The following is a 19518-nucleotide window of genomic DNA, read 5'->3' as shown; positions in this document are numbered from 1 at the left end:
GCTGGTCACTATTGGGGCATGATCTAAAGTGGAGAGCTGCCTTTGACAGCTAAGGAAGTCCCTGGGTACTTCCTCCTTCCTCAGCTAGTATTTACCAGAGCTTACCATCAGCAGTGCTTTGTTAATTCATTTAACCTTTACAACAATCTTGAGGTAAACATAATTTTCCCCATCCTAAAGATGGGAACACTGAGGAACAAATAGGTTAAGTAACTTGCCCAAGGTCATATAGCTGGTAAGTAGTTAAGTCTGAGTTCAAACTCAGGAAGCCTAACTCTAGAGCCCATGCCTTTAACCACTATGCATTTCAGTATTGAGTGAATGGCAGCTAGCTATCTTTTTCATTGCGGAACCCTATCATGTTACCATCTGGAATTCTTTTCTCTGGGATCATTCATTTTCCAAGAAAAGAATTCTCCAATCTCCTATCTGCAAAGCAAGGTATATTTGCTGCTATATTTGGGAGCAAGGTGTGGGGAAGGGGCTGACCACACAGTATGCAGACTTCCACTGAATTTCCCTGTTCTCAACCCAATGCTTTAGTATCCTCTACTCTACCCCACTGTCCAGGAGCTCAGAGCCTTTCAGATTCACTTAGTACTGAGACTATACTCCTGGTCTCCTGAGAAAAACTAAGAGGTCCAATCCCTTCCTGTTCAGTTTTTAAAACATTTCCCTTATTTTCAGCCCTGGGTCTCTTCTTCACCTTTCAGGATAAACAACTTACCTTCAAATTCTGAGCCTATCATGGGTAATGTGAGATTAAAGAGCTCACTTCTCATTAATATCCTCCTCTGCTGGAAGGTTCTCCCTCTTCATGTGCTTCTTATCTCCCAAAAATATATTAAATTCATCCCTCTGCTGATTTAGCTCTCCTGTTTTCTTTTCCTTGCAGGTGTAACCTTTTAAAAATCTTTTCACTGTCACATTAATGGAGTTTTGTGAAGGATGAGAGCTAAACATATGGCCAGATGGCCACGTTTAACCTCAATATACTACTTTTATAATGTTATTCTTTCAGACGCAGATTTTTAAAATAGAAGATGATTCTGGTAGTGGGTGGAAAATGAGGTGGAGGAGAGGAGAATAAAAGAAATTAAGATTTAGCTGAGCACAGTGGCTCATGCCTGTAATCACAGAAATTTGGGAGGCCAAAGCAGGAGGATTGCTTGAGCCCCGGAGTTCAAGACCAGCCTGGGCAACAAAATGAGACCCTGTCTCAAAAAAAAAAAAAAAAAAAGAAAAAGAAAAGAAACAAATTAAAATTTATTTCGTTCCTATCATACTCCAGACATTTTAAACACTTTAATCCTAATAATCACATAAAACTTTTCTCCTTCTAGAGAAGATTCAAGTTCGAAGACATAGTGAGAGCTCCTTTGCCTAATACAAATAAGTTAATGAATGATAGAATCTGACTCTAACTCAGGCCTCTGAGATTCCAAAAAGTAGGCTCTTTTCCCCTACCTTATGTTGTCTGAAAAGAATACAGCCTAAATTAATGAAAAGTAATAGTCATTAGAGTTGAAGTAATGAAGGGGATGGGTTCAAGCAATTCTTTGGGTACATGGCAGCAGCAGTGTGGCACTGTCCTCAAGCAAAAACACAACAATGGCAGGTCAGCTTTGTTAAGTTATATGCAAAGACTAATATTCCTACACAAGGCATTTTGATGGCAGAATGTCAGCCTGAATGTCCATCCTCACTCATCTTGAGAAGACAAACAGTACCCTCTTCTCCCCTTAATCTAAAAGAAACACATTAATCTTTCCAACTTTCCCACTTCCTTACCATTTCCTATATGTTTTTCTCTTCTACCTCTTCTGAGCAGCTATTCCTTCAATCCTGGCCTCCAAAGTTCTGCAGAAACCCTTGTACGTGGTCCCCTGCCTAGCAAACACACTCCAGTAATATTTTCTCCCTGGGTTACAATTGCAACTGGTTGTCCTGACCTGACCAAAATGATGACTAGGGGGCAGGGGTACCTTAACATTGCATCATCAAGAAAAGAATTACCCATTGACGGCCTAGCACATTTATCTTCACACATACAATAAGCCCTCAATATATACTTTTTGAATGTGTACCTTCAATTTAAAAATGGGTTTCTTGAACAGTTGTTTCTCAATTTTGAAGATGAAACGTATTTTCTCATAAGAAGAACTTTATAAATGATGGCTAGGTTCAAAGGTCCATTTCTTAGGAGTTTAGACAATAGCACAGTTGGACTATATATTAATAGTGCTATAACACTGTTTCGTGTGGGGAAACATATAGTAAATTCCAATTAGGAAGTCAAGATGCCAAGGAACATATATCTCTTACTGACATTCTCAGCTCTGGAAAGGACCTCTCTGCCCCATGGAGGCAGTGGTAGAAGGAAGAACACTACTCTCAACTCAAGGACAGTGAGCAATAACAGGTCGAGCACATGTCATGTCATATATATATGAGTGTGTGTGTGTGTATGTGTGTTATAATTAAATCAGGTACAGGTATTCTGCTTAGAAAAGCAATAAAGCACTAAAAATACTTAATGTGTTTTAGAAAGTCTTTTTTTTCAAAATCATTAATATCAAAATAGTTTTGAGTTAACGAACTATGATATACTGCTGATGGTAGTATAAACTAACACCAATCCCTACAGAGTTTCCAAAAGACAAGTTGGCAATATTTATCAAAAGCCTTAAAATAGGCAGCCTGGGCAATATAGTAAGACCCTGTCCCTACAAAAAATTTTTAAATTAGCCGGGTGTGGTGGTGCACACCTGTAGTCCCAGCTACTCGTGAGGCTGAGGTGGGAGGATCACTTGAGGTTGCAGTGAGCCATAATTGCAGCTCTGCACTCCAGTCTGGGTGTCAGAGTGAGACCCCGTCTCAAAAAAAGCCTTAAAATATACATACCTTTTGATGAGTTCATGTCCTTTGCAGGGACATGGATGAAGCTGGAAACCATCATTCTCAGCAAACTATCACAAGGACAAAAAAACCAAACACCGCATGTTCTCACTCATAGGTGGGAATTGAACAATAAGAACACTTGGACCCACGAAGGGGAACATCACACACCGGGGCCTGTTGTGGGGTAGGGGGAGGGATAGCATTAGGAGATATACCTAATGTAAATGACGAGTTAATGGGTGCAGCACACCAACATGGCGCATGTATACGTATGTAACAAACCTGCACATTGTGCACATGTACCCTAGAACTTAAAATATAATAAAAAAAATGCATACCTTTTAACCCAGAAATTCCAGTTCTAAGAATATATTCAAAGGGGAGGAAAGGTACAGACAACTGTACTAAGATGTATGGCTAAGGATGCTTATCACAAGGTTGTTTATGTGATTGAAAAACTGGAACCAACCTAAATATCAATACAGAATTGGTCAAATATATTATCATATCTCCATTAAAAACACATAATTGTTTGCTTAATGACATCATGTCTGTGATGAGTTAAGTGAAAAAAGAGGCTACAAACAATTGACGATAGTCCTATTTCTATTAAAATGTTGTATAAATTTATATATACACATGAGAATGTGTATGTAAGAGAAAAAACTTTTGTTAGAAATCATACCAGATCAGTTAATAGGGTTGCTCTTTAAAAAAGAAAAAAAAGGAAAGAAATGATACCAGAATCTTAACAATGGCTAATCCCTGGATGGTGGAATTAAGAGTGATTTCTACTTTCTTCATTTAGTCAGCACATATTTATTGAAGTCCCATTATGTTTCAGGTACTAATCTATGTGCTGGTGATACAGCAGTGAAGAGGGGCACTGTCTCTTCTTTCATGGGGCTCACATTCTCGTGAGGGAGATGGACAATAAGCAAACAAAGGAATGTATAAAATCAAGTAGTGAGCCAGGCGCAGTGGCTCATGCCTGTAATCCTGGAATTTTGGGAGGCTGAGGCAGGAGGATCACTTGAGGTCAGGAGTTCAAGATCAGCCTGGCCAACATGGTGACACCCCGTCTCTACTGAAAACACAAAAATTAGCTGGGTATGGTGGTGTGCACCTGTAATCCCAGCTACTTGGGGGGCTGAGGCAGGAGAATCACTTGAACTGGGGAGGTGGAGGTTGCAGTGAGCTGAGATTGCGCCACTGCATTCTAGCCTGGGTGACAGAGCAAGACTCCGTCTCAAAAAAAAAAATTGCAAAAGTCAAGTAGTGATAAATGCTGTAAGAAAAAATAAATCTCAGAAAGGAGAGCTATCTAAATATTGACTGGGGCTGGGCGTGGTGGCTCATGCCTATAATCCCAGCACTTTGGGAGGCCAAGGTGGGTGGATGACTTGAGGTCAGGAGATTGAGACCAGCCTGGCCAATGTGGCGAAACCCTGTCTCTACTAAAAATACAAAAATTAGCCGGGTGTGGTGGTGGACGCCTGTTGCCCCAGCTACTCAGGAGGCTGAGGCAGGAGAATCATTTGAACCTGGGAGGCAGAGGTTGCAGTGGGCTGAGATTGCCCCCACTGCCTGGGCGACAGAATGAGACTCTGTCTCAAATAAATAAATAAATAAATATTGACTAGATTTTGTTTTTACATTGACCATTTATCAATGTTCTAATCAGAAATAAAAGTATTTTTATTTTGGAAAAGTAAATGTATTTCAAGGATGTCTTTGTAGGATGCATACATCAGATCCCTGAATGACAAAAATGTAAAGGGTATACTTCAGTTATTTGGAAATTCACTTCTGCAAAATACCTCATTCTTTAATGATACTCAATGAAAGATACTATAGATTTGTATAGATTACAAACGACTATGAGCCACACTGGAAGCTCAGTTTCATGAGATTCCCAGAGGCTTACCTAAAACTGCTCTACTTAATATAGAAGAGTCTAATAAACCACGAAAGAGTTGTTTAGTTTCAGTTCTGAAACTATAGATTTGTCACTTTGCTGAGATCACTTTATGGCGTTAAAAAAAAAAAGCCTTATTACTTTCTGCAAATGCATATAGTGAGCCAAGTCTTTCCTTAGTTCTCTGAGACCACAAAGTTTTGAGACAAAAGAGTCTGGAGATAAAGGCAAAAAGGGATCTACAGTTGAAACCACAGAAACACTTTATAAGCAGAATATTGCAGAAGTCCAAAGAAATAAATTTCTAAGTGCAGCCTCCACTGATTAATAATAAAAATGTATATGTGAGTTTGAAAGCCTGGACATTAAAGACCCTCCTCCCCCCATCAGGAGGCTAAGGGCATGGGTACTGATGATGGCTTTTTGCTGAGCTATTTTTACTCTGTACTAGCCTCCCTTTCTTAATGAACAAACTGCATTCGGAAAACTGTGGAGCAGAGTTAGTGGCATACCTAATGACTCCAAAGAACAAGTGACTCCCACAGAGATGAAGTCTATAACCCTGGCTTCTTTAGCACCATTTAGTCAGCAAAACCAAAAAGGTACCAGGTAGGTTTATACTACCAACCCTATACACGCTAGCATTTGACTCATGTTGGTGAAGACTGTAATACTCAGTATACGTGGTGTATGTTGGTAAACCATCTTGGTGATTATGCAAAGTTATCTTTCCTCTTAGGAAAGAATATAATCAATCTTGCCAATACTTTTTTTTAAAGCAGTTAACATATTGGGAGAAAATTTATTTTGCATTAATTTTTATAGCTGAAATATTTATATGGTATGATTATAAAGTAGTATACTAATGTATTTTTCAGAATACTTAGACTTTTCATAACATTCTTATTTTTCATATATTTTCTCTTTTCATCCCAAGGTCCAAAGAACAATTTTCAGCACGAAGGAAGCAAACATTCCATAAATATAGTCTAGATCTACATCCCCACCCATACCCAACCCTTCAATTCCTTTCATGTCCTGTTTTAAAGACTTAGGCTGGCTGGGCGTGGTGGCTCATGCCTGTAATTCCAGCACTTTGGGAGGCCGAGGTGGGTGGATCACCTGAGGTCAGGAGTTCGAGACCAGCCTGGCCAACATGGCGAAACCCCGTCTCTACCCAAAATACAAAAATAAGCTGGGCGTGGTGGCGCGTGCCTGCAGTCCCAGCTACTCAGGAGGCTGAGGCAGGAGAATCACTTGAACCCGGGAGGCAGAAGTTGCAGTGAGCCGAGATCATGCCACTGCACTCCAGCCTAGGCGACAGAGCAAGACTCTGTCTCAAAAAATAAACAAAGACTTAGGCCAATAAAGGTGAAACTCTGGTAACATTCTCTCTTATTCAAAGCTGAATCACTGTCAGGACAGATAAGGATGAAAAATTATGTACTGGAAACGTACGGGAGATCAGCTTCTGGAAAGGAGTTTTTAAGAAAGGAAACAGTAATTTAAAATTGTCAAAGACAACTGTTTAGCCAGGTATTTTATACAGATAAAGGGGAATGAATTCACTGAAGGCCCATATCATTTCACACTCTTGAGAATTTTCAACTGGCAGGTTTCAAGTGATTTGTAATCATAAGCAAGCAGAATCCCAAATATCGATGGCTATGAAAAATATACTAAATTGCTAGGAATAAAATACACTGTGTGCTAATTCAAATGTATACTTCTTGAACAGAAATCAAGACAAATAACTATCAACAACAATATTAACTATTTATGGAATTTAAATATTTACTATTTCTGTAAATTCATCATAATTTGCAGGAAGTTTCCCTTTCCAGAATCCATTCCTCGTTTCTGTGGTTGTGCTTTCTTAGTTAGAAATCACTAAGATGAACTTTGTCATCTCACAAAACTGAGACTATAAAAATAGGTTGAAATCTTTAGAAACCAGGTTCTGGTAGAATAAAAAAAAGTGCGGTACTTAAAAGGGAGTTATTTCCCACCCCATTTTAGACAGGCAATTTTCACAAAGTAGATGCTTCCCTTCAGTTAGTTTGCTTTAAAGGGGATTCATCTTTTTAATTCTGAAAAAATTGTAGGGAGTCAAGCTATAATCAAATTCTAAATTTTGGTTTAGTATATTCTGTTGTAGCTGTGATATAAATTATTAAAACACCTCTTGACTATCTGCCTTTTTTCTTTTGATGAAGGCTGCATACACATACACACAAAACATAAACTTAAATGATGAAGGCTGTGCACACATACACACAAAAACATAAACCTAAATAAGACATAGGCTGAACTTATTAACATCCTCTGTCTAAAAACTATTTCTGTCTAATGTTTTATCATTGACAACACCTTCTTTTGAAAGCGGTATGCATATGAATGTAGGAAATTAAATGTGGACATATCAGCACACAAAAAAAGGTAAACAGACTCTGTCTCAAAAAAAAAAAAGAAAGAAAGAAAGAAAAGTAAAAGGTAAACACATTAAACTAGGAATTACCATACTTTGGCATCACTGAAACAAATTGTATCTGGCCAGATACTTTCTAATTAGTTTTCTCAACATGTACACACAACAGTAAGTCTGATGGACATGGCTAGATTAATCTGAAAAGCTTAATATCATAATTATGAGTCAGGTTCCTAAAGAGTGGAAAGAGCATGGGCAGTATAAAAAGACAAATGGAGAGCCAAAATTGCCAATTTATACTAACAGAGGGAAAAAATTGTGCATGGGGAGAAGGAAAGCTCATTTGCCTAGTCAGAATCTAGGGTGCAGATGAAAATATAGCAGAAAATAACAACATATCTTTACATTCATATAGCATATTTGTTTACCAATAAGTCTTTCATAAATTATGTCATCTGAGACAGCAGATACATTCATTAGATCATTCAGTCATTCAATATACATTGAAAAGACCACCTTTGGCATCAGACAGACTTGGATTTGAATCCAAATTCTGTTGCTTACTGTTGTATACCTTCAGCAAATTGTTTGGTCTCTTCTGATGCTCAGTTTCCTCATCTGAAAAACACAGATAACTCTTACTCATGGGACTGCTGAGTGCTGTATATGAGAGAACATGTGTAAAGTGCTTGCACATAATTCCATTTTCACCTTACTAATATGGCTAAGTTCATGTATCTTTTAGGCTCTGCACTAGTCCCAGTTGGGGATTAAAATGTAAATGAATATAATACAGGCTTTAAGGAGTTCAGGGATGCAAGGTATTCTGGTGCCCTAAAGGACGAAGGAAGGGAAATCAGGGAAGGCTTCACAGAAGAGATGCTTTAACTGTGTCTTTTTTCATGCTCCCCAAATGTAAGAAATAAATGTCAAATGGAGAAAAACAGAAAATATAGATAAGCAAATATAAAAAATAAACAACCAATTGGTCTATCACTGAGAAATAATGAAGGCTAACATGTTGAGGGTTGTGTGTGTGGGGTGGGGTGGGGTGTGTGTATGTAAGTCTAGGAGGGTATTATATGTGTGTCTACATATAAACACACATTTTTTTTGAGACAGGATCTCACTCTGTTGCCCAGGCTGGAGTGCAATGGCACAGTAATAGCTCACTGTGGCCTCGACTTCCTAGGCTCAAGCAATCCTCTCACCTCAGCCTCCTGAGTAGCTGGGACTCAAGGCATGCACCACATGCCCAGCTAATTTTTTATTTTTTGTAGAGATGAGGTCTCCCTATATTGCCCAGGCTGGTCTCAAACTCCCAGCCTCAAGCAACCCTCCTGCCTGGTCCTCCCAAAGTGTTGGGATTACAGGCGTGAGCCACCACACCCAAGAACACACACATTTTTAACAAAAATGATATACTATTCTATTTTACAGCATGTTTCTTTTCATTTAACACTATATAATAAACATTTTTCTATGACAGTAAATATTAATATATAACAATAGCTAATACTTTTGGCCGAGCACAGTGACTCACGCCTGTAATCCCAGCACTTTGAGAGGCCAAAGCAGGAGGACTTCTTGAGGCCAGGAGTTCAAGATCAGCCTGAGCAACATAGCGAGACCCCATCTCTACAAAAAATTTAAAAACTAACAAATAAATAAAACATAATAGCTAATATTTTTATTTTTATTTTTATTTTTTTGAGGCAGAATCTAGCTCTGTTGCCCAGACTAGAGTGCAGTAGCGTGATCTCAGCTCACCACACCCTCCGCCTCCTGGGTTCAAGTGATTCTCCTGCCTCAGTCTCCCAAGTAGCTAGGATTACAGGTGCCCACCACCAAGCCTGGCTAATTTTTATCTATTTTTTAGTAGAGACAGGGTTTCACCATGTTGGCCAGGCTGGTGTCAAACTCCTGACTTCAAGTGATCCATCCGCCTGGGGCTCCCAAAGTGCTGGGATTACAGGCGTGAGGCACTGCGCCTGGCCTAGCTAATACTTCTAAGTAATTAAATGTTCACAGCAACCTGATGGGATAGATACAATTACTATCCCTGTTTCATAGATGAAAAAATTGAGATACAGAGAGGGTAAGGAACTTTCCCAAGGTCACATAGTTAGTAAGTGACAGATTTGAAATTTGATCCCAGTAAGCCTGGTCCAGAGCCTGTGCTTTTAACCACTAATATATATGCCATAATTTTAAAAGGCTGACTAGAAGTCCACTATATGAACGTATCATAATTTCACCCATCCACTATTGTTAGGTAAACTGGGTCTTGAAGATTGAGTAGGAGTTCTCCAGAAGAATGGAAATAAATTTCAGACAAAAGAGCCATGAATAAAGTTACAGAGTTGTCAAACAGCATGCCATATTTAAGGACCACCACTGGTATGGCTGAGGCATATGGCATGAATGGTAACAACAAGGAGATTGTAAAGGTAAGTAAGGTCAGATCACGAAGGACAAATTTGATAGGGCAAAGCCTGGAGTTAGGAGGACCAGTTAAAACGTTATTACCCAACAATGGAATATTATTCAGCCATAAAAAGGAATGAAATTCTCACATATACTACAACATGGATGAAATTTTGAGACATTATGCTAGGTAAAATAAGCCAGACACAAAAGGGCAAATATTGTATTATTCCATTTATTAAAAGTACCTAGAAATGCTTAGGTACTGTTAGTGGGAATGTAAATTAGTTCAGCCGTGGTGGAAAGCAGTACGGAGATTTCTCAAAGAACTTAGAACTCAATTCGATCCAGTAATCCCATTACTGAGTATATATCCAAAAGAAAATAAATTGTCCTACCAAAAAGAGACATGCACTTCTATGTTTAATGCAGCACTATTCACAATAATAAAGACATAGAATCAACCTAGGTGCCCATCAATGGTGGATTGGATAAAGAAAATGTGGTACATATACACCATGGAATACTATGCAGCCATTAAAAAAAGACCAAAATCATGTCCTTTGCAGCAACATGGAATCAGCTGGAGGCCATTATCCTAAGCAAACTAATGCAGACCAGAAAACCAAATACCACACGTTCTCACTTATAAGTGGTAGCTAAACAATGGGTACTCAGCCGGGCGCAGTGGCTCACGCCTGTAATCCCAGCACTTTGGGAGGCCGAGGTGGGCGGATCACGAGGTCAGGAGATCGAGACCATCCTGGCTAACATGTTGAAACCCGGTCTCTACTAAAAATACAAAAAAAATTAGCCAGGCGTGGTGGCGGGCACCTGTAGTCCCAGCTACTTGGGAGGCTGAGACAGGAGAATGGCATGAACCCGAGAGGCAGAGCTTGCAGTGAGCCGAGATCACACCACTGCACTCCAGCCTGGGCGACAGAGCGAGATTCCGTCTCAAAAAAAAAAAAAAATGGGTACTCATAGACATAAAGATGGCAACAATAGATACTGCGGACTACTGGGTGGGGAGGGAGTGGGGCAAGGGTTGAAAAACTATTGTGCACTCTGCTCTGTACCTGATTGCCAGGATCAATTGTACCCCAACCTCAGCATCATGCAATATAGCCAGGTAACAAACCTGCAAATGTACCCTCTGAATCAAAAATAAATGTTGAAATTATTTTTCAAAAAGTACCTAGAATAGGTAAATTCATAGAGACAGAAAGTAGAATGAGGTTACCAAGGGGTGAGAGAAGGCAGAATGAGAAGCTATTATTTAATGGGTACAGAGTTTCAGTTTGGGATGATGAAAAAAATCTGGAAATGCATAACAGTGATGATTGTACAACACTGAGAATGCACTCAATGCCACTGACTTGTACCTTTAAAAATGGTTAAAATGGGGCCGGACACAGTGGCTCACGCCTGTAATCCCAGCACTTTGGGAGGCCAAGGCGGGTGGATCATTTGAGGTCAGGAGCTCGACACCAGCCTGGCCAACATGGTGAAACCCCGTCTCCACTAAAAATATAAAAATTAGCCAGGGGTGGCGTGTGCCTGTAATCTTAGCTACTCAGGGGGCTGAGGCAGGAGAATTGCTTGAGCCTGGGAGGCGGAGGCTGCAGTGAGCAGAGATCACACCACTGCACTGCATCCTGGGTGATAGAGTGAGACTTCATCTCAAAAAAAAGGTTAAAATAGTCAATATTATATTATGCATATTTTACCACAATTTTTTTTAACAGGCTGCTGCCCAAAAGGGAAGTGATTAGGAACTGAATGGAGATAGAGAGGGCAGGACCAACTTAAGAAATTTTAAGAACTAGACAACAAATTTGGTTACTGAATGTGGAGGTGAGGAAAAAGTAGCTCTTAGGTGTCTGGGTAGATAGGAGTGGCATTATTAGTTTCCTCTTATAGGTAAGGAAACAAAGTCCCCAGAGCACAAAGTAATTTGTCCAAAGTCACAGTTTGCTAATAGCAGAAAGAACTGAGATGCCAGACATCTGATTGGAATTCAGTATTCTTTCCACAACATAATATATCTGAAAAGAATATTATATTTGTGTAGTATTCTTTAATTTATGAAGTTTTTGCATACATTATTCCACTTGATACTGATAAAAACCTATGAATTAGACGAGGCAGTTATTATCATTTTCTTGATGAGTATACTTAAATAGAATAAGAAAATTTATGCAACACCTTGAAATCCTTAGACAAAGATGTAAATTTTATCTGTTGGATTAAAGGGGAGCCTTCAAGTGGGAAGCAAAGAGATTCAAATGATAAACGTGTTGGGACTATCACGGCTGCTGGATGTAGTAGGTATTGAAGGGAATACAGGACTAGAAATAGAAGTGGTTTGGGTAGTTTCCAGGGCTGCCACATTGTGTAATTCCATGTCATAATTTTTACAGACTGTGGCTGCTGCCCACTAGATTTGTATAATGCAACAGCCATGGATGAAATAAGGTAGGAGTCTCAAACCTGCAAATCGGGATCTACTGGTAGATCTAGACACCTCACCTCCTATAAAGCTCCATGCTGGCTCCCCATAATGTCTTCTCTCTGCTACATGTCTCAGCTAAGATTCCCAGTGGGAAAGGAAGAACAGCACAGCCAGCAACTACTTCTCAGGAACTACACTGTCAGTATCTGCCCTGATCTCATGACTCTGAGATTAAAAGAAGCTCCTCCTTATAACAAGGTTGGACATCACCATAATAAAAGATTGGGAGGAGACAAAGGTAGTCTGGTATGATCATTTCTACTTTTCTGGTGGAAAAAATTTCTTAAAAGCACCTGAATAAGCAGCTATGCATGATGGCTCTTGCCTGTGTACTCCTAGCACTTTGGGGAGGCTGAGGCAGGAGAATCACTTGAACCCAGGAGTTCAAGACCAGCCTGGGCAACAAAGTAAGATCCCGTCTCTACAAAAAAAAATTTAAAAATTAGCCAGGCATGGTGGCACATGCCTGTGGTCCTATCTACTTGGAATGCTGAAGTAGGAGGATTGCTTGAGCCCAGGAGGTTGAGGCTGCAGTGAGCTGTGATCGTGCCACTGCACTCCAGCCTAGGCAATAAAGCCAGACCCTGTCTCAAAAAAAAAAAAAAAAGTGCCTGAACAATACTGTCAAATGTTCTTAGAGCATTATTATACTTACATTAAATCCAAAGGTAACAAGAAAAAATACAGGTCATAACAGGTATTCATTTGGCAATCCATTCATGCTTTAAGCCATGTTAAGAGAGTACTAACACAGGTTACAAACAATACTTACTACATAAGCTTCTGACCAAGTTGAGTTTAGGTAAAATAGAAAACTGGGACACAAGTGGTCTAGCCAGATGCTTCAAATATAGAAGACAATCTAAAACTGACCAGATGCTTCAAATGTAGAACATAACCTAAGCCAACCATTGGTAGCTCTCAGATGCCCACGTCAAGTAGCTGCAGTTTAGTTTCTCTTTCTCATATTTAGACAAGGAAAACACACTACCATTAAACGCAACTAGAAACAAAAGACAGGCAAATGTATTGTTTTGCTTGAAGACATTTCTGATGACATTCTACCAACTATCACAGAATGTATTTATTTCTCTTTCCTTTACTAACCTCCTTTTATTTCTCCCAACCTTTCCTTGGACTTCCTACTGGCACTTCATGTGTACATTGCTTAACTGATACAAGGGTTACTGACCCCAACCACTCTGTAAATATCAGTTTGTTGCCTATAGAGTTGTGTCACTGAGAAAACTTACTATAAAATTCTAAACTTAAACAAATTAGAGTAGAGATGAGATCAAACCAAGGCAGTATGACCCCAAAGCCCCAAACCCTCTCCAGAACAGTGTATCCAAAGGACTTTTAGATAGACTTAAATAGTTCTTCAAAGCATTCAAAAGATGGTCTGCATCTATCACTTGCAGTGCTCCTCCCCAACATAAAATCTCTACTACAATCAAGCAAGTCCCTTCACTGATTGCCATATAGTCCATGCTCTTATCATTTATTTCTATGACTTTGTTTAGAACTGGTCCCCTCACCTAGAATGTTTTCTTGCACATATTTAAGTTCTATTACTTCACTAGTCTGTAAACTCCACAGAAACAGGACCATATCTGCTCTGTTCACTATCATACCACCAGTGAACATGGTGGCTACTCAATAAATCACTGTTGAGTAAGTAAATGAACTGAAGTCCCACCTCCTTCATGAAAAATCATGTCAAATACTCCTAGCCACTTTCTTTTTAAATTCCGAATACCCTGGAATCAGTTTCATAGTTTAGTAGTACCTAATTTCTCTCTGCTTGGTATTAAACTTCTTTCTCTTGCTAGACATTGGAACATATGCCTTATGCTTCTTTGTATAGCTCACAGGAAACACTGAATATGCAATAAGCACACAATAAAAATGTACTAATCAAAGTGCTGACATGCTTTGTAAAAATTCAATTTACACACAACTTTGTAAGAATGCAGCTATTTGCAGAGTAGGTTAGACATACATAAGGCCTTTTCCCTTGCTTACACTGTATCACAACTTATTCAGTACAAGTATGGTTCAGCATTTGACAATTAGGGAATGTGGAAAATCTCGATGGCCTAGAGTCTGTGGCTCACTAATTACAGAAGCAGATTGTTATGAGTTTTCTTGATAGGGAAATAGGATGAGCACATCACAGTGATTTGATTTGCCAGCTGTAATAATGAGCTTTAAGATGCCATGTTAGCATATGTAGGTGTACTGTAGGCTACTGGGGGACCCTCTCAATCTGAGTTTTCCGTTTTCTTTCTCTTTTTTTTTCTTTTTTTTTTTTTTTTTTGAGACAGGGTCTCACTCTGTCACCCAGGCTCGATTGCAGTGGTATGATCTCAGCTCATTGCAGCCTCAACCTCCCAGGCTCAAGCAATTCCCCCACTTCAGCCTCCCCAGTAGCTGGGACTATAGGCGCATGCCACCACAACTGGCTATTTTTTGTAATTTTTGTAGAGATGGGGTTTCACCTTGTTGCCCAGGCTGGTCTGGAACTCCTGAGTTCAAGCAATCTACCCACCTCAGCCTCCGAAAGTGCTGAGATTACAGGCGTGAGCCACCGCACCGGCCAATTTTCTATGGTGTAACTTAGAAATTAAGTATTGCGCGGGGCGTGGTGGCAGGGCCGGGAGCGGTAGCTCAAACCTGTAATCTCAGCACTTTGGGAGGCCGAAGCGGACAGATCACCTGAGGCCAGGAGTTTGAGACCAGGCTGGCCAACATGGCGAAACCCCGTCTCTACTAAAAATAAATAAATTAGCCGGGTGTGGTGGCACACGCCTGTAACCCCAGCTACTCGGGGGGCTGAGGCATGAGAATCGCTTGAACCCTGGAGGCAGAGGTTGCAGTGAGCAGAGATCGTGCCATTGCAACTCCAGCCTGGGCTGCGGAGCAAGACCCTGTCTCCAAAAAAAAATTTTTTAAAGAATTTAAATATTGCTTGCAAGTATTGATTGATTAGTACATTGATCCTATAGTCTACTAAATTTATAGTACAGCAAAACTGTAATTTATAATTTTATTATATAGGATGTTAAAATTACTTTTACAGTAAATAATATATTAAAATATTAAAGGTAACTACATTTTATTGTATGTTTACTATCTGCCAGACACCGTACATGTATTAGATCATTAACAATCCTGTGAGACAGGTACTGTTATTGTCCCCATTTTAGAAATTTGAAGGAACTGAGGCACAGAGGAGTATGAAATCTGCGCAGGGTCATACAATACAAGTAGTAAGTAGAGGGGCTGGGATCCCACCTAGACAGTCTAGCACCTGGACTGAGCCAGACAAGACAGGCTTTTTTTTTTTTTTTCGGACAAGACAGGGTCTCACTCTGTCACTCTCTCATCCAGGGTGGAGTGCAGTGGTGTGATCTCAGCTCACTGCAGCCTCAACCTTCCAGGCTCAAGCGATCCTTCCACCTCAGCCTCCTGAGTAGCTGGGACTACAGGCACGTGCCAACACACTCAGCTAATTTTTGTATTTTTTGTACAGACAGGGTTTCCCTATGTTGCCCAGGCTGGTCTCGAACGCCTGGGCTCAAGCAATCCGCCTGCCACGGTCTCCCAAAGTGCTGGGATTACAGGCGTGAGCAACTGTGCCCCACCTAGCCTCCACTCTTAATCCTATATTATACTGTCTCTCCAAAACAATATATCGCAATACAATGGTGAAGTTAAGATACCTTGAAGCATCAAGAGAATAATATCTAATACTCCAGAAAATGTTCAAAGATATTACTGTCAAGATGAAAAAACAAACATAGACCATTTCACTCCAGCCTAGGTGACAGAGCCAGACTCCATCTCAAAAATAAATAAACAAAAATAAACATTAGGTGTTTTAGTATATCTAAATATACATTTAGTATATCTTTTCTTTCTAGGAGAATCTGAGAATACAATTAAGACACCATTTTTAACACTAGGTGTTTTAAGGCCTGGCGCAGTGGCTCATGCCTGTAATCCCAGCACTTTGGGAGGCTGAGGAGGGTGGATCACTTGAGGTCAGTCAGGAGTTCGATACCAGCCTGACCAACATGGCAAAACCCCTTCTCTACCAAAAATACAAAAACTAACCAAGTGTGGTGGCGCGCACCTGTAATCCCTGCTACTTGGGAGACTGAAGCAAGAGAATCACTAGAACCCAGGATGCGGAGGTTGCAGTGAGCCGAGATCGCACCACTGCACAGCACGATGCTGTCTCTACAAAAAATTTAAAAATTAGCTGGGAGTGGTGGCACACACCTATAGTCCCAGCTACTCAGGAGGCTGAGGTAGGAGGATCGCTTGAGCCTGGGAGATCGAGACTGCAGTGAGTTATGATGGCGCCACTGCACTCCAGCCTGGGTGACAGAGCAAGACCCCATCTCTTAAAAATAATATTATTTAAAAAATAATAATTAATTAATTAATAAGTAGCTAGGCATGGTGGCATGCGCCTGTGGTTCCAGCTACTTGAGAGGCCAGAGGATCACTTGAGCCCAGGAGATTAAGGCTGCAGTGAGCTATGATTGTGCCATGGCACCCTAGCCTGGGCCACAGAGCGAGGCCCTGCCTCTAAAAATAAATAAATACATAGATAAATAATAACATCTTTTAAAATAAAAATAAAATAAAATAAGGTTAATGGCCAGTCTAAAACAATATCCCTACAATGTGAAATAACCCATTTATTTCAATTGGTAAATTGTTAAAAATGCACTCCTGATTATAGGTCTGAAAAACTGGACTTCTACACTAGAGATTAATAGTAAAAATAAGTAAAACTCTTTTTTCATCCTTGAGACATAGCTGTATAATTTTAAATGTGAACAGAAAATATGGTACAAAGTACACATAACTGACTCAAAATGGGGTATTTTACCCTCATTTCCTTCAAGGAAAGAGGTATCTGTGAAAACTGATGTAGTCTACCAATATCTCATACATTTGGGCACAAAAAGATTAGGAAATCACTTCAATTTGCAAACAGTGCTGGAAAAAGTAAGAACATTTTATAAAATCAGAAACACAGGACCCTTTTAATGAAACACATTCTAAAGGAATTTTGATATTTTTCCTGCCAAACTATCTCAGCAAGTTAAGTAAGCAAGTAATATCACATTAAATCAACCTGAAGACTGAGATTTAAGAGGGAAAAACATGATTGCTGGGATGGTAGAGTGAACTAAAATACTCTGCCTAACCATTGCCTATCACTCATCTGTCCCCCAGCCTCCCAACACTCTTGCCCCGGCCCCATGTTGAGCTATATCCTAAGAAATATCATTGTCTAAAAACAAAACGCTAAAACCTGAACTGCCCTTTAACAAAGATGAATAGAAGGAATTTTGAGACAAAACTCCCAAATACTATTCTCATCTATGCTAGTGCTTCTATGAGTTCAGACAAAAATCTCTCCTTGCAATTTACTTTCCCAACTGGCAAATGAAGATTATTTTCACTCATCAGGATGTCCAAAGTCTTGATTAATAAAGTTTGCCAAGAGCTTTTAAATATATAGATAAAAGGAGTTATAACAAGGAATTTATTTTTTTTAAATGTATTTCCTTTAGCGCCCTCACAGAAGTGAAGGTTGTAGTGTGTTAGCTGGGGTTATTTTTGCACTCTTTTCTCTCTCTCTCTTGTTTTGTAAGCAAATTTTACTGCTTCTGCAAGCATTTTTCAAAGAAAATCAACCTTCTGCTTTAGAGAACAGAGATGTTAACCTATCCTTTGGAGGGATTAGTGTTTAACCTTATCTTGAGGGCAGGCATCAAGATCTTTCTAAGGCTGTGATCGGAATAGAATAGTTCCTATCAAGTTAAGAAGATCAATAGAGAGAAATCAATTTAGAGGAAAAAAGGAAAAGCAGAGATTCCTTGGGGGAAAACCTGGAACAGTTGCTCACTTCAGAAAATGTTATTCATTCCCAACAATTTTAAAAATGATTCCAAATTATATTTAAGGCACAACACTCAATCAGAATTAAAGTATAGTGAGTTTTACATTTTTTCTCTTTTAGATTTGAGTTTACATCAGAATTAAGCCTCATACATTAACATTGCTTTTGTCATTTCCATGTATTTTTTTTCTCTATATAAGCTTTCTTATTGGCTGGAGGGCAGTTGGATATGTTTGTGAGCTGACTAGTTTTGTATTCTATATTTTTTCTAATTTTAATCAGTGACATCTTGGAAGATGTGGCTGTTAGAAATAGGAATATTGACTTACAGTGTGTTACTGGAGGTCGGGCAACTTTCCAGACCCCCACGGCTTTGCTCACATTATTTCTTCTATCAGTCCAGATAGATGTCTTCCTCTTCCTCCATTCCTGCAAAGCTAAATCCTATCTATTTTTCAAAGCCCAGTTCACATGCTCCCTTCCCTGCACTCTCATAACACCTCCTGTTTCTAATATATAACATTAGTGAGATTTTTTAAATGTTTAGGTAATCGTGTATCTTTCTTTCCTACTACATTGAGACCCTCAAGTACAAAAAAAACTCTCTCATGTCATGACCTTAGACACCAGAAAATGTTAAATATAATAAAATGCCAGTTCAAAAATAACCATTGAAAAGGATGTGATAAGCAACCTAGTAATTCAGTCAGTGGGGCTGCTAGAAACCATTGTCTTCATAGCTGAATTCAACTAACTCAATTCGGACTCAATTGTATGTAAACTGTTTATTTTTTTTTTCTTCTTTTTTGGAGACAGTTTCGCTCTTGTAGCCCAGGCTGGAGTGCAGTGGCACCATCTCGGCTCACTGCAACGTCCGCCTCCCAGGTTCAAGCGATCCCCCTGCCTCAGTCTCCCGAGTAACTGCGATTACAGGCGCCCGCCACCACGCCCAGCTAATTTTTGTATTTTTAGTAAAGACAGGGTTTCGCCATGATGGCCAGGCTGGTCTCGATCTCCTGACCTCAGGTGATCCACCCTCCTCGGCCTCCCAAAGTGTTGGTATTACAGGCGTGTCAGACACCGCGCCCAGCCTACTGTAAGTAAACTCTTTTGAGGCCAGGAACTCTGTCTTATTTCTTGTGCATCACCCCCTCCCTGCTCCCCCCCCCCGCACCCGGCAAAAAAAAAAAAAAATTAATAACCTCAGTATCATCTAATTCAATGTTCTGCACATATTCTCAATACAAAGCCATACTATTGTAGATAAAGAGTCTGTGATTAAAATAAAGATCAGATCCTGGACAAACGCTGAATTGTGAAACATAAGTGTTTGTGCTTAAGATAATCTCAACGTCTACAACGAAGAAAAGTGTCAAAGATAAGATGCCACAGGGTCGGACAAT

General features: G+C 39.7%; 1 protein-coding gene across 4 annotated transcripts in view; it reads right to left on the bottom strand.

Annotated features, from left to right (window-relative positions):
- Positions 1-19518, bottom strand: part of ATP7A (ATPase copper transporting alpha) — a 137706-nt gene that overhangs the window by 117444 nt on the left and 744 nt on the right. The window contains exon 2 of one of the 4 annotated variants that reach the window (XM_063601824.1): positions 7822-7865. The exons of the other annotated variants lie outside the window; for them this stretch is intronic. The gene's annotated coding sequence lies outside the window, so the exon portion shown is untranslated. The remainder of the gene's footprint in view (positions 1-7821; positions 7866-19518) is intronic. 4 annotated transcript variants of the gene reach the window in all.

The sequence above is a fragment of the Pan paniscus genome, chromosome X (genome assembly GCF_029289425.2).
Source record: "Pan paniscus chromosome X, NHGRI_mPanPan1-v2.0_pri, whole genome shotgun sequence".
NCBI lineage: Eukaryota > Metazoa > Chordata > Mammalia > Primates > Hominidae > Pan > Pan paniscus.
This window is presented reverse-complemented; position numbering and strand designations above follow the sequence as displayed.